The sequence below is a fragment of the Haliaeetus albicilla genome, chromosome Z (genome assembly GCF_947461875.1).
Source record: "Haliaeetus albicilla chromosome Z, bHalAlb1.1, whole genome shotgun sequence".
Taxonomy (NCBI): domain Eukaryota; kingdom Metazoa; phylum Chordata; class Aves; order Accipitriformes; family Accipitridae; genus Haliaeetus; species Haliaeetus albicilla.
The window spans coordinates 11,462,506-11,479,455 of record NC_091516.1 but is presented as its reverse complement, the minus strand read 5'-3'; the positions used below and the strand labels follow the sequence as shown (position 1 = coordinate 11,479,455).

Sequence of the window (16,950 nt, the reverse complement as noted above, 5' to 3'; positions counted from 1 at the left end):
ACAGAGAAAGAAGGTAATTTTACAGAAACAAAATGGAAAGCAAGCGTCTAGAAGTACAAAAGTGGTAAAGATTATTTTAGTTAGTTATGCTTGTCAAAACGTGAGAGAAAACCCTCAAAATTAAGGACAAAATACTAAAAATTATCTCATGGCTAAGATGCCTCAAGGTCTAAGACCTAGTGTTATCTAGTCGTTTAATCTCTGTTTGTACTTCAGTTCTCCACCTGTAAAGCAAAGATAACAATGCCCCACTACTTCTTGGGAGTGCAGTGAAGATAATTCCAGAATCATTTGCATTAAACGCTCAGATACTAAAAAAGGAGGAAAGAAAATGAGTAGACAATAGCAGGGAGATCTTATTGAGGCTGACCACTCTATGGATTCAGAGGTACTGCATGATTTCTACAATCCCCTCCTCCCTACAGGCAAAGATGGTACAAACACAAGTTAAGATGGACTCAGATGAGTTAAGAAACAGTCTTAAACCTCTCCCTCATGTGGGGAGAATGACAACAATCAGGGAGGATGATGTGACAAGTCACAGACTTCCACCTTCCACCCCCAAAGACAGGCAGACAGATTCCATTTTAGCTTTATAAGACCGAGAGTGCACCTCAGTGTTCTGAAACATACAAACTTTGTTTCCATACATACAAATCAGCACCTCAACTGGCCCAATGCTCCATCAAAATCATGTAAAACAAGGCATGCAGGATCAGCACAACCCATGCTAGCTGTTTATACCTCCAGCATCCTGGAAAACTCTATCAGTCATAGTGAAAATAGGGAATTAACTGCTCAGCTTTCAAGTAGCAGTTCAAACCACTGAGTCCTAATTTCACAGGTATCAGCCAACCTGATTGTTCCACTCATGTAACCACACAGGATGTTAGTTTATGAAAATATCAATATCCTGATACAAAAGGGACTTTAAAACATTTATCATTACAAATATACATTCTTCGTATGCCAGAAATAAAAAATAAAATAAATTAAAAAAATCTCAAGACCCCTTCATCATTAAATCAGCCTCTCCTTCAACCACCTCCAGTCATGTCTGGACATGGTTTACCATGAATTTTATTGAGCCTGAACTATGTGTGTAACGTTATCTGTTTGTTTCTCTCAAATCAGCATACTCATTCATCTTGGTATTTTGAATTTTTTTTTAAGAGGGATTGGTACTTTCAAAACTTATGCAACACTTCAATTCTGCAAAATTTACAAGAAACCGTGCTTATTATTAGCAAAGGATTATCCCAACATATTCCATGTAAGGTATAGCCTATTCTTTATCCTGCTGTTCCTCAACACCCATGCTTGCACACTTCTACATATACACAAAAGAAGAGGATTTCATCAGTCCAGTGGCAGACAGCATGTGGAGAGCCTAAATGTTCTCCTGGCAAAGTATAGAGATGAAGGAGGAACATACCAGACTGCTCATAATGAAAGAGACTGGCTTCAGTTGATACATATCTACACCAGCACTTCTTATGATTCCCTCCTCTCAGGTACTACAGCAGTTTTTAGAGACACTTCCAGGTTTTATCAGCCTGGGAGGTCACAGAGCATTAACCACCTTCCTAAACTCAACAGCATGTTTTCCAGTGTACTTGCCAACAGAACTACAGCAATCAGACTACAACTTCTAAAATATGACAAGAACTTCTTCCAGACTGTTGTGGCTGTACTTTGGGGTCTCATAGACATGTCTTTTACAGTCTTCTTGTTATATGAAAGTTTTAGGCCCATTTCTGGTCACTGTTTACTTCTCTATCAAATTACAAATTCACCTTCCTGACCAAGCAGCATCATATCATCTCTCATCCAAGAATCCCTCTTGGAGCAATTCCCCTCTCAACTCCTCCAAGGTACACATTTTGGCTGTAAAACACACTAACTTTTTGCTAGGTAGCCCTGAAGCTCTGAACTCCCATTGGCTTTGCTTTACTGAAGTGTTACTTTGCTCGAGCCGGCAACTGCAAACCACCTCCTCTTTTCTAGCCCAAAGAGGGCCTTGCTGTTCTCTCCTACCAGCAGGTCCTGAAGAGCAGAAAAAACAGCCTCCACCACTCCTGGCATAAAGAGAGGACAAGCCATGCTTTTGCACTAAGACAGCAGCTCTCTTCCTGCTATGAAAGAATTTTTTGCAGGCCTGGGTCATTCCCTCCCACAGTCTGTAAAGCTAACAGACAGTCTGCTGCAGAGTGCCCTGTGGATTTGGGCCCCTGATTGCTCTAGTACGAGCTCAGAAGGTCTTATTGCTCATCAAAGCCAGACATCACAACATACACCCAAGACAACACAGTATCACATGAATACTGACACTATTGGCATGCACGCACAAGGAATGGTTACCACTGTGACAGATGCACTCGAACCCCCCATAACCAAACCAGCAGCACTTTGGTACAGGCTCCAAAGGAGGTAAAGGCCTGAGCTGTAGCCAGGCCAAGAACTCCTCTAGCAAACCCACAAAGGAGCAGAGTGACACAGTGAAAGTTGTGGGTACAAGGAGTCTCATGCATACCTCTCCCATTGTATGCAATCTGACTACAAGTCAGCCACTTCATCTCATAAATATGACAGCCTAAGTGAGCCTTCTCTGAGCTCTCCCTGCTAGGCAGCGTGACTGCATGTTGGTAGTCTCCAGCAATGAGATCTTTTACCACGACACATTGTTGGATAAGCCCCATTTGAATTCTCCCTGGACGGCAACTGGACTGCATGCCTGGCAACTTTCCCCTTGAACAGGGATGCCCCTCAAGAGATATTAGTCTTTTAGCTTAAATAATTAAGTTTTAAATAGAATGAATCACTTAGGTTTATAATGTTGTGTCATTTACTACACTGTTTGTTTAGCTTTACTTACTTAGCATGAGTAGATTTGCTGAAGCCTTAGGCTGCAAGCTGTTAACTTGCACTTAGATTTACTGAACATGTACCTACTTAGTTGAAACGGGCCTCCACAGCCAGGGTAAATCAGGATGTAAGGAGACTTCAAGTCTACAACCATCCACAGCACCTACAACAACCTGCAACAAGATAACAGACGGCCTGTCTGAAGACAGCGAAGGAATCCAGTAAGAGGTCGGAAGGCATCAGGCCAGAAACACTATTGGACCAAAGGGCGTATGGAAGACGTGCAAAGAGTGTGGAGAATGGGTGAGGCGCCGACAAATAGTCTGTATGGGCATAATTGCCCAGGGATTTCTTTGTTCGGGTCCTTCTTTCCTCCCTTCCTTCCATTGGTCCATCCCCAGAGGCAGCCAGCTGGAGCTGATCCTGCTGCTGTACCACTCTATTAAGTTACTTATTTTTATAAGACTCGATGCCCAAGAGTCTGTTTCAGTAAACCGAGGGCTTGAACTTCAGAGCGAACTAACACCGGACACCTGGATGGACCGGTAAGTGATTAATAGCATGCTAAACTTTGAAATCCTAGGTGATATAAAGGACTGATGGTGCACATACAACCTTTTGGACATAAACCGTTGACCAAGTCTGAGACTAAGCCTGGATCCAGCTGCACCTAGACTCCTCTCTGAGAAGGATATTAGAAAGCAAGGGGTTCCTTTCTGAACCTCATGACTCATAGAGAGGTTTTCCTTACTCTTTTTAATCTCTTAGATATAAACCATTGACCAGGTCTGAAACCAAGTTTGGATCTAGACATACCTAAGCTCCATTAGGAGTTTAGAAAGCAAGAGGATCCATTCTGAACCTCATGACTCAGTGGGAGTGTCTCTTACCTTTTTGCATCTCCAATCTCTGTGCAAATCATTCGAAATTAATTCTAACTTGATTTTCCTTTGTATGTTTCTCCCACGTAGTAAGAAATAGAGTGAACCTTGCTGTCAAACTCTGTTAAGTCGCACTTGTACAGATTCTCTAAGGATCCTAAATCACTCATCCGTGACAACCATGTATTGACAAACACACTAGGGTTTGAAAGTAGGGTTACCAGGAGATGGAGACAAGGACACACTCAAGTTGGTGTCATTCCAACATCAGGTTCCTCAACACCTCCTGCTTCCCAGCACCACGCTCTAGCCCAGGACTAGCTTCCAAGACCACCTAAGAAAACTGGTGTCCCAGCAGTAGGCAGAGTCACTTCCTCAGAGCTGTTCAGGACTACATTCACTACATTGGCTCTGGGACCACGCTGCACGTTTATAATAGGCCAGTTGCATCTCATCTCATAGCAGAGGATGGAGTCACCGGGAGAGCTGATCAGTTTGTGCCCGAATCATGCCACTAGCTGTCCTTCCCCTGCAACATCCAGGGAGACCGCTCTCCTATTGAAAGCCAAGAGACTATTTTGCTGAATGGCTCTTCTGATCAGGAGCACTGGACATCCCTGCTCGAACCACTAACATATCTCATAGATGAAGATGACAAACTAGCCAAAACTGACACCAGGAAAAGGGCCGCTAAGTCTCAAATATAGCAGTTTGGTGACATTCTTCAGTTTTCTACATCTTCAAGGCACTGCCTCTAGGAACCTACATGTTCACTTTTCTTCTGAAATCGTTAGCGGCAAGCGAAAGGAGCAACAAGATATCTGACAAACACAAGGACTGAGAAGATTTCTACTTGGGGGAGGGGGGTGGGGGTGGGTCTCATGCTTCTTCATTCCTATCTACCACTTTGTTTCCAAAACTTTCATTTTTAAAGGTTTTTTTAGAACTTGCAGCTGTGAAGTTATCACTTTAGTAGTATTCAAGAATAAGCTAATACCAAAACAAGATACTTTCTCTAAGGGATCACCAAATTTCATTGCAAAGCAATTCAGCCTGCATAGCAGTGAAAACAAGTTATGTTGTGTATAGCAGAAATAATGAAGCCCTCAAAAAAGGCCACTCCAGGGACAGCAGTGCCTTTCTGACACACACCTCCTTCTTCTGCATTCCTCACTTAAAGTGCTGGGAGTCTCAAAGCATTTCTTCTGCTTGAATTGTGTGTCGTAGGGAAGGCTGATGCGTGCAGTGCTAATTTCTGTTCTGCATCTATTTTTACCAAGGTGCGATAAAATGATGCAGATGCAACGTAATGCTGCAGCCTTGGCACGGAGCAAGGTTGAGAATTTCCAACCCAAGAACTTAGCCACAGGATTGTTTCTTTGGCAACTCATACAAGGACCAGCTGAAATCAGTCACTGTGCTGCACAAAGACTTCAGCATTTCTTAATTTGGGATAACAGGAGTGGAATTACCTCAGGAAATACCTCTCCTGGAAGAAGTGAGCCGCTGACATCCCTACCAGACCAAACTTTCAAAGAAAAGTAAAGGACAACTGGTAGGCTAACCTAGCCGTCTCTCCATATCTGCAAGAACCGACTGGCAACAGACTACTGACAGTAGTCACACTTTGGACAATAAATGGATCTTGAATTCAAGATGTTTTAAATGCTTTCCTATTAAATCAGATGATGCCAATTATGAGGCCATACTACAGAAGTCTGAATTTTACATGAAGGTTGAGACAACTGAGCCTCAGGACATTTACAGTCGTTACTAATAGATATGTCACTGTCTGATAAGCAAAGCCTCTAGGTCAACAGGTAAGCTCACTGCAGTGACTAAGGATCGCTGTTAGCAGGTAATTTGCATGTACGTGAAATTCTGTGGTATGACAGCAAAGGAAGAGACCAGACCATTTTCAAGTATATTTCAAGACCTGTCTAAAGGTATTTTCACATATACAATGTGGATCAATTACTCAAATTTCAGCCACCTCCTTGGCTTAGAGTTATTTCTTAACACCACGCGTGGAGTACTCAACTCACCTAGTCACTATGTGGCCCCAAGCAGAGTTCCATGCCATCCTGCCTCCCTTCCTCCAATTTTTGATTTAGGTATGGCATATTTTTTGCAAATATTACAAACTTTCACTGTTTGGGTTTTTTTAATTGAAAACATGAAAAAAAAAATTTTTCACAGCGCTCCTTTCTCCACATCTTGCTTTCATTTCACTCTTTCATCTTTCAAACAAGACACAGGGAATGTGATTAAAAGCTCTTTATTATGGTATCACCTGTAAGTAATCTGAGCAGTACATGAAATTAAGTTAAAAATTAATATTATGAGGCTGTATCTCAGTGGAAAATACTTCTAGAAGATTTTTATTCTCTGCTTTAGAAAGTTGTAAAGCAGTTCAAGAAACATCCATTCAGGTCATTCCTATGACTGTGCAGCCTTTAAAGATGGTAGAAAGATATCTTTTCAAATAATATTTTGAATTAAAAATGAAAACTCTTCACTGTCTCCAGATCCAGTGTTCCCATGCTACAGCACCACTCCACAATTACAGTAATTTGCAAACTCAAATTCATATTACGTCCTCAAAAAGCTTAGAAAGCCTACCATACTAACTTCAAAATTTAACATTCAACAGTACATACAAAATACAACCCAAAAGGCCAAAAGATTTAATAAAACTAGCACACAACTGCTTTGGGAGGATTTTTATGAGAGTTCAGGGAGAGGAGATCAACAAATCGGCATTTTAAATGATTCAGACGAGCTCTCTCCTACAAATGAAAAAGTAGCTTTCAGACTACCACAGAGAATAACTGTCACAAGAACTTTCCTTGATTTCCTAAGATGCACCTTACACATAAAGGAAAAACAAACAACACAGCACTACAGCAAAGAACTATATTTCTGGTAAGCTTTCTAAAATTCTGTTATCTACCCTCTAAGTTGCAATACACTGTAGAGAGAAGGGGCTGCTGTTCTTGCTTTACTTGATCTAAAAATATATATAAATAAATCTTTCTTCTGAACAACATCAAGTAGCACAAGCCACAAATCAAATTGTGTTATTCCACATAACCTTTTCAAAGACATATACAAGAATGCAGTTTTTGCCTGGGAGCTTTTAAAAATGTACTTAAAACCGAATCTTTATGATATCAGCAAATTAAGCTTTACTCTTATTCTAGTCCAGAAGCTGTAGAAAACATCACTGTAACAACACAGGCTTAGTGTCTCTGATTCTGCATCAGTGTGCGGCAAGTAAAATTGCACTTTCTTTAGCACCAGCCCCAGAAAACCCACATGGGATCAGAAATTCACATCCCCATATCCCTCTTGGGTGGCAAACCAAGAGTAAACATCCTCCAGGGGACCCATGCTCACAGATCACAGATGTGCAGCTCCTGCATTTCTCAACTGGACCCTCATTTACACCTGTGCAACCCCATTAAGATACTAACAGGCTTATACTAACAGGCTTGTCTGTTGCTCAATAAAATACTGACAATTCACAAGCAAAAATAGAAACAGTATCTTCTCCTCTGCTGTGACTCTAAAGGGCTCAGAAAACTTAAAAGCTTTGAAAGTATTTCAAAAGCTGAAGTTGGTATAACATGTTTCAGTACACAAGAGATCAGACCTGCTTTTACTTAATCACTCCTCAAAACCCAGTTCTACACCACAAAAATTTTATACACGCAACGAAGTTGTTTCTCATTTTCCATTTTCTTAAGTTGCAACAGGAACTGCTCTCTCTTTGACCTGTCACAAGTCTTACCATGGGAGAGTATGAGAAATAGCTGAGGAAAATGTGTTTTGTGTGGTTAAATAAATGTTCCCAGAAATAGTTAATAGAACAGCAAGGACATAACAACAACTTTGGAGTAGACAAACTACTTTTGGAGGAGAAAGCCAAAGATTAATTTATTTCACCTTGAGGAACTCGTGCTTTATGGAAGGTGTTCATGAATGCTAATCAGATTATTCTGAGAGATGAAACAGCTTGTTTTCTCAAAAGTGAATAATTTGGGAAAGAAATGGAGCCAAGTGATTCCTTACCTCATCCACGTCAGCCCTTCTCACGACCTTCCCGTTTCAGGGTAACAAATCAACAACTTCATCTTTCAGCACAACCTTAAGGTCAACATACTTTGTACTGACCTCAGAAAGCAAAGGTAGGAATAAATTTTAAAGAATAATGTTTGCTTGAGCATCATTGGGTATGGCAGCTGTGGCACTGAGACACAGGGAAAGGAGGCATCCTCTGACATACACTCTTCCTGTGTCTTTTATAAAAACTTACGAATCCATGAAGTAGCAGTTCTACAGTAGATTACGCAGAAGTAAAGAAACTACCCTGAGACCAGAAAGGACCAAATTTAATTGCTAACTCTTCTTTCTGTAAGAATTCTTCTGTAAGAATTTTGCTCTACCTTTTCTACAGTATTCACTGTCTGGTCTATCTAGACTATACGCTTACACCAGATTTAATCATTAACCAGTATGTACAACAGCTGTCACCTTGGCTGTTGCTCAGGTCTGAGCGGGCAGCTTTTGGAGCTCCAGTGCAGTGCTGTCAAAGGAGGTACCCTCAAGTCGGTGGAGTGCCAGCCCAAGAACACGCTGCCACTGCCTCCCACAACGCTGAAAACTGGCCCCTTGCTCTCTCCCCACTCCTCTCCTAAGACAGGCCTGTTCTCACTTGCAGTGGAGATTCAACTCAGGGTGCAGCCACGCCAACACAAGAGCTAACACAGAAGAGGGCAGGAGCGTGGTCGTGGTGACAGAGGCAAGGACAGGACTTATACGGGTTTCCATCATCAGTTAGGCTGTGTGAGTCCCCAGGGGCAGTTTTGCCATAAGAACTGCCACCCTCCAGCTGCCCCCCGCCAGCCCCACAGCTGCCCCAAGTGCCCCAGCCCAGGTATCTCCCACCATGCTGCAGAACAAATGAAGACTGACCACACTGCTTTCCTCCCCACTGAAACACAGGAATACTGGTAAGTAAAAAAATTGATACTATTGCCTTCTGTAATGTAAAAGCCAAACAGCAAACTAAATTCCCTCTATTACATTTTTCACATGGGTGCATATGCTCACATGCACACACAGCATCATACAAAGCTAGAAAACATTTAGAAGCTTTTAAACATGCTCACTTTCAGAACAACAACAATAAAAAATTACTAGAAACTTTCCTGCTCATTTTTCTACAAGATCCATCCATTTCATTGAGGGTTTCATGAAACAGACCAATATAGTTGTTAGAAAGTAGCTATTTTAAGCTTTCTGTCTTTAGCTGATTCAGGGATATAGGAATGTCAGGGGAAAAAAACCACATAGATGCAGGCAGAGAAAGTGGAAGAACAGGAGGACACCGACTAGATTTTGATTTCTATATTCAAGAATTTGGCATATGAATCTAACACCTTAAATATAGTTTCACATAAAATTAAATATTTTTTTATTTTTATAAAATTATTAAAAAAACTGATATTAATTCTTCCTTGGGCTTGTAATCATTAGTCATTCATATTATATATTCAGGTTACATTTAATGAAAATGTGAGTGTCAACACTTTTTGGCAATTTCCAGATATAAAAATCTAATACTGAATGCCAGCAAGTGGCTAAGAGCTCCAAGCTATCTGTGACACTGACATTTTTTTTTTCCTTTCAATTCAGTGCCATACGATGAAGTTTAATCCATGCCAGTTACACTTCTAATTGCTGCTTTTGGTAACATGCATGTAATCAGGTAACAACATGACTCCATGTAAAATGAACTGATTAACACGGCACCCTCACAAGCTTTCCAAGAGAACAGACTACATTACCCAATCCTCATTTACCTTCCTGACAACTCACAGTTTTAGATATGGTGAGCTGAACTGGATTTTCCTGAAGAAATAGGAATGCCTATAAAAAAAAATTAAACCATAAAAAAATAAAAGTACAAGCTTGGGCTCTTTTACTTGCCACTTTCTTTTTCGAGGCTTCAGAACTAATCCTTTCAATCCCCTCAGAAGGCTGAGACGGTCTGTAACACTTGTGTCTGTACAGCACCTGACACTCATGCAATCCTCACTCTCCGCAGTCAAGGCTTTCGGAAACTTCACCACAATTTTTTTCCTCAGAAACTAAGATCTTTATCAGTTGAAAACTTCTGCCTGACAATGAGGATGATTAGAAGTTCAAATTAGCTCTCTGTATGAAGGACTTTTTTCTGATCCTGCCTACATGCATTAAATTCCTTTATATATTTGTAAATGTCCAAAGGCAGGAAAGAATCACAAACTAAACCAAGATACCAGGCACAACCCAAGCAGAGAGAAAACATCAGCCAGCACAAGTCCTATATTTGTCATGAAGAAGAGCTGGAGTACTCCAAGGCAGCAAACGTGAATTCTCCCCCGGCACCCTCATTCATGTAGGCAACAGCAGAAACTGCTGTCATTATTACGTGCCCTGAGTCTTACAGACATTCTTCTTCCCAGGCTGGTATCAGTGGCATCAGTAAAGGAAAAGGTTGAGCAAAAAACTTCTGCTGTTGACAATCACCATCTCTACTAATGAAGCTCAAATGCATGCTGTTCTACATTTTTTAATTTACTATTTCCACTTTCTTTATCCATTTTATTAGAAGCTCCTACAACTTCTCACACTTAGTGTTTCCTTTTAGTCTTCCAATACTTTCACCACTCCATTCCCCATTGCTATCATAAAGGACACCAAATCATCCAAAGCAAAGGAAAGCACATTCTAAAATTATGTTAGAAGCATGAGTATCTTAAATCTCTCAGTAGCTGTGCTCAGCTATTTACATTTACCTTCACTTTTCCTCTTTCCTTGCAAATCTGTTGCTTATATTAATTAGTACTAAAATAGTATAATAAACTTTTCTCCCCCACAGAAGTCAAAAGTTTTCAGGTGACCCAAACAGCAGATACAAAGTTGATGACAAGTGTGCGCCAGCTGCCTGAAATTTGAAAAACCTCTCCATCCCTCATTCTCTCTGAGAAGTATCAGTAAAATATGGATAGCGTCATGTTGTACCAGGAGGCTCTGCTACCACAGGTACTGCTATTCACCGGATGGTACTGTTTATTTTGAAAAGATCATCATCTAGCTGGCAGAAGGCTCCCTTTAGACTAGTACTGTATGCGACAAATCCAATAAGCAGAACTTTAACAAAAACAACCACCCAAGGAGCAGCTGTGCAAGTCAAAGGCCAGGAGGGAGATGAGCCAGCACGTTAGAGAGAGATGATACCACAGGAAAATCCTGTCCATTCACTCTGGTAAGGCTCCCATGCTGCTAACATTTCTGAATATGAGCAAAGTAGTCACACTGAAGTAATTCCTCTCCTCCCACACACAGGAGTACTCTGAGCTAATAGAACAGGAAATGCTAATTATTTATATACCCTAAAAACCAACACATATGTTCTTCCCTGTTAACCTAGGTCAAGCTTGAAGAACAACTAATAACTAAAACATTTGCTGTTCAATACACCAGCAGTCCTCCACAGCTATAGCTACATACAGCACAAAGATTCAGAATGAATCAAACTTCTTATATTTCCATCCCAGGGAAAAATCAACCATTCTCACACAGCTTTATATACATTTCAGGACAAAACAACGCAAGAAAAATCCCTAGGAATTATGACATTTTTCAGCAAGATCTGTGGAGGAGGCTTTACATTAAGCAGTATCAGTAATTTCCACTCCATTTCTTCAAAAAGCATCTGAAAAGTCTTCTCCTAGCATCCTTCAACATTGGATGGAAAGCTCAAACTCAGCATTGTTGGGAGCCTCTGCCCCCCAGCAAGAGGAAACAAAAGCCTTGAGGGTCCTGGTTCCAAAGACCATAAAAACACTGAGGTCTGTCTCCATAGTACAGTTTGCATGGCAGGACATCCACGTGTCTGGAGATGTGGTTCAGCAGGTTATGCAAATTAAAAACTTTGTACACAGCTTTTTGATTCCACAAAATTGACATTTTGAAAAGGAGCACTTCCTTCCCCATAAGGGGAAGTGATTTGTTCTAGCTGTATAAAATAAAGATCCAATTAGAAAATGCTAGTTTTTACCAAGTATTACCTACCAACAAGATAAACTCCACAGAATATACTGATTTTGCCTATAATTCATTAAACAAACATCACAGAAGTGTTTTCAGTGAGAAAAAACATGTTTAATTAAATCATGCTGAAAAATGCACAAATGAGAGATTCTCATCCCATCTCTTCCCTAATAAAACAGTATATACAAAAAATTTACAGTGTTTCTTCAGAAACACATAGCTCCATTTTTCAGTGTCACATGAAGCCTTGTATAAGGACTCTTAATTATCAGTTTGTTTTTAACTTTAAAGTGTGCTGAAGCAGGTTAACGCATCCAAGCAGCTCTCTCCTCTGCCATGCTACATTCAAGAGATGGCACCTAACAGGCACAAATGCACCTTATTATGTCGTTCAACAAGGTGGTAGTTCTCCAAGAGTCTTTTCTCCTCACAGTATCAAGTGAGACCTTTGATAAAAATTAGAAGGTTTTTCTAATCCATGAGGCATCGATAACTCATTAGTAACTCATTTTAGAAACTACTTTCTCTATGGAGCAGAACTTCAGTAACTCACACCTATGAGATCCCTGGCTTGCAATTTAATTTTCTGCATTAAAAAGAAAATAAAGAAGGCAAAAAATGCTTTCTGTATCAGAAACATCTTTCAATTATTTATTAGGATAATTTTACCATAATAGCAAGTGTTACAGAGTACTTTTTAATCAATTAATTATTTTCTGATCTCATAAAAATACCTTTCTGACAAGTACCAAAATAATGATTTGGGGAGTAGGAGAAAAGAAGAGAGTGAGAATGATGTTATATGTAGCTGCTTAGTGTGCATCTAAATCATTACTGTATTAGAAGTAAGGCTTAAAATTCTCCAGTCCTGAAGAAGAAACAGTCCTACCAGGACTATACTACACAGGACTTTATGTTCTTCTAAATGGATATGCCTCTTGGATACTCAACTCTCCTCGTATCTGACATCACTAAGCATACTACTACCTCTCAACTAAGCAAAAAATAACCATGTATTTCAGGAATCACCCTCATTTCTGAACGCACCTTAAACTTCTGACATCATAGAATACAGTTTGAAGCATGATCAAAGGAAGCAAGCTATAAAATTTCAATAGCAGATACATCCTAAGCAAACAGTCAAAGCAACACAGAATTATGCATCAGTATCTTGAATCTCTGTACTAGGTCTCAGAATAGGGATTACCCTATATTTTTTCCATAAAATGCTTAACTTTAGAACAACAGCTGGTCACATATTTTGGATTGCAGAAACTTATTTAATTTTCTTCAAATTTCCCTTTGCAATATGTTTTGATTGTCAGGTTTTGGATGCAGAAGAAAATAGCAACAATGGAAGTTTACTCGCTTACCTCCAAAAATGAAAAGCGAACAGAGGACTGCATGGACTGCAGGGGCTTGTTGGGGTTGGGCTCAGGCTCCTTGGGGTGAGACTGCAAGTTAAAATAATGTCATCTCCAGTGAACAGCAGGTTTAGCAAGAGTCGCATGTTTTAGCGTAGGAGTTACGTAAGGAGTTTTGGTTAGACCCAAAGCATTACCATCCTCCTGAATGAAGTGATTGACAATAGCCACACAGTTTTTGACTTAAGAAGAAACTGATTTAAATAAAAACAAATATGAAATCTGGTGCTGGTGTATGTACTTGACTATGTTAAGACTCCCTCCAGGAAAATACTTGTGTACAAAGTCCACAGACAGGGGGGGAAAAAATGGTTACTTGTTTAAGACTTCAAAGCATTCTGCCTGAAACAGGATATGTAATTGGGACGTTTTTTTCTTTTTAAAAGTCTCAGGGTTTTTTAAAGTTTTTGATATGCAAATCAGATTTATTAAAAACAAAAGGAAAACTAAAACTGATTATGAGCTTTCATCAGCAATAAGAAACTCGTAAGAAAGGTTTCCAATTCGAGAGCCTAAAATTTGTGCACTAAAAATTAAAAGTGCCCTAGCTAGGTAGCATCATTTTCCACCCATTTCACTAGGAAATGTTCCCTCACGAATATCAAGCCCTTTACGTAGGTAACCAAATACGGATATAAACAACTCATCCAAAAAAAATGTACTTGAGCATTGGGCTTCAAAGGTGCCTTCAAGAAGTTGCCTCAAGTATATCTCCATTCAAAAGGTCTCTCAATAGAACAGTAGGCCACTGACAGATTTCACAGATTCTCTTTTAAAATATACTCATGCACTCACATGCACTTGTCCCCATAAAACTTGCAAGAAAGCTTTTTTTTAAAACATGTTTAATAGCATGCCTCTTGTTGCAATTAGCTGAAGCTACCTGTCCAAAAAAACACACAGCTCTGCCTTCTGTGCAGACTGAGCGAAGGCAGAAGCTTACAGGGAACTTTTTCCAGATCACCTTCATAAAGATTTGTTCTGCCACATACCAGACCCTTGCAGCCAGCCAACACTAGCACTCCTGTCCTTGTCCCCAGTGGAGATGCCAATGGCCAATACACTAAGCACAGCTAGTTCCAACTCTAAACCCTTGTTTTCAATTGCATGACACTTGGCCAGATTTTAAAACATTCCCATCAAAACCTGTCAAGGTGGATATCTGATTCAGTTTTTTCTGAACATTTCAGCAGAAATAGTACTACTGCTTCTAAAGCAGATTAGAGATGACATTTTTTTGACATTGTACATTCCTGCAACCCTTCCTTCTTGAGATACTTTGGAGACGACACGAAGTTTGGCAGGGGCATGCACAGTGAGTCAAGGGTGGGCCTACTGTTATGATCTGACAAGGCTACTGCATTGGGGCGATTTCCTCTGGCTGCTGGTTGTGCCTGCATAATCCCTGAACTAGGTGCACAGAAGAGCATGCTGCCAACACAGCCCAGCAGCTAGATATGAGCTAGCTTGATTTCAGTTGCAGACTAGCTGTGCTAGCACAACCGCATGTCCCAGCTAGTAAGCTCCATTAAGAGCCAACAGCTCAATATATCACTCTGAAAACAGCTAAACTGAACCCAGGCTCACATCAGTCAACCTGTGCAGGCCTGCGGAGAAAGGTGTGGATTAACAGACTCAGATTTCTGCTGTTTCACTGAGGCGCTCTCTGTTGCACTGCACTGACGTGCTGCAACATGCACTAGAAAGGTCTTTGTTTGTGTATGATCAGTACAGGCTTGTAAAAAGTTTTTTGTGCTTCTAGCTGCACTGTCTTTTATTCTCTGCTGCAGGTCTGCTGCAGCAGAGCTGGCAGTTTGTCCCCATTTGTTTGCTTGTGCATCCCTCTTCTGTTTGTCTGTGCGGCCCTCGCTGACTATAGGCTGGAAAACTCTCCTGTGCTGCACCATCAGTGCTCACACTGCTGCTCCTGGGGATGCACAGCAAGGGTAGGGATAAACGCAGGTGATACAGACAGCAACTAACTTCCAGCAAGATCAGAATCAGGGAGGGGAGCTGACACTGATCAAATGAGAATCCAGGTGGAGGGAGAAGGAGAACCGGCACCAGCTGGCCAAAAGGCACGGGGCTTTGGCAGAGAGAGCATGGGGACTGCTGTGGAGTAACGACTCGGGGCAAGGAACCTACTAAAGCCAGAGTAGTGAAAAGGAGAGCAAAACCACAGGTCTGGCACTGAATGGGAAGAACATACTAACTTCACACCCCAGAATGAGATTCCTAAATCACCTTCCTGTGAACAAATCCTAGTGACATCCCACGGCAAAGCACATCTCCCTCCCTCTACTGGATGGCACACAGACAGCAGGTGGAAGTCCTACACCTGCTAGTAGTTATGCATATTCTTCCTCATTTTCATTACTGTAACACATCGGAGTCTCAGTCATGGAGCAGACTCTCAGGGCATTCAATATCAGATGTGCTTCTACTATGGAGCTATAAATTCCCACCTAGTGATGACACTGGAGTGTCAATCCAGTTCTTCTATAGAACTTGGCTTTTCATTTTTGCTTTTTTAAGACCTACAAATTACATGCAAAAACCTGTTAAAACAAATTGTCACAGTGCATATGCACAAGGCTGGCAGGCAGGCTCAATTCTTACATTTACTAAATTTGGAATGCTTCATTCTGGATCCTTAATATTCTTTGAAAGAGCTTTCTGCAAGTAATGAATACAAAGTAGACAGACTGTACTAATTTCTCAGAGAGACAACATAATTCTAGTCCCAACTTTTAAACTTTATTGAAGGAAAATTCATGAGAATCAGTGTGTAAAAAATTGTTTACAGGAATGAGTTGGATTCTGCCCCCCACAGATATGTGCTTTTACAGATGATTGAAAATAAGGATCTGGGAGACATGACTTAAGTCTGCATTGACTCCACTCCGACAAATCGTGAGAGAATGACTCTATGGGAATCATTAAGTGCCAGCAACCAAAATATGATACTCTCTTTTCTCTACAAGTAAATTAAGTTTAGAAAGTAGCGAGTGTGATGGCAAAAGAAAGTCTGATATATGAAAAAATTAAATAAATCCAGACAACATTTTAGCAAAAACAATGATCAATGCAGAATTTAAAATATAATTATTAATTTTATCAGTATTAAATATTGTCAAAATATGGCAAAACAAGTGTAATTATGTTAGGTTACCATGAAAAAGGAGGAAGCGGTAAATGATTACCTCATATTACAAAAACACATACATATGTTGAAAAAACAGTAACATGAATCATTTTTTGTCCTTTGCAGTTAGTGATGTTATTCTCATACTATGATTACATAATTCATTAAAGATTGATTTTAAAATATTTAAATTGCCACAGCTCAAAAAGAGTATAATTATCAATTATTCATGCAAACCATTTTAATGAGGTCCCTGATAAGACTCCTCCTCCAAAACTCCTGAGAAATTAGCAATGCTATTTTTTTCAGAAAAATACCTAGAGCTTAGTCTGCTCACAGCTAACACACACTGCTCTCAGCAGAAGGTGCCAGATTGAAATGCAGAATTTCTCTCTGACATTTCACAAACGTAGTTCTGGGGAACCCAATATAACATCTACACTTGTTCCTTGGAATAAAGTGCTCTGTCACCTTCATGTGATTATTGGAATAAGTTATTTGCTATGCTGCACAGTTACCTATAGCCCTCTCT

The 16,950-nt window shown here is 40.3% G+C and overlaps 1 protein-coding gene across 9 annotated transcripts in view; it reads right to left on the bottom strand.

Moving 5' to 3' along the window:
- Positions 1-16,950, bottom strand: part of MAST4 (microtubule associated serine/threonine kinase family member 4) — a 307,197-nt gene that overhangs the window by 120,829 nt on the left and 169,418 nt on the right. The window contains exon 1 of one of the 9 annotated variants that reach the window (XM_069776445.1): positions 13,223-13,297. The exons of the other annotated variants lie outside the window; for them this stretch is intronic. The gene's annotated coding sequence lies outside the window, so the exon portion shown is untranslated. Of the gene's footprint in view, positions 1-13,222; positions 13,298-16,950 lie in introns of those variants that run through there. 9 annotated transcript variants of the gene reach the window in all.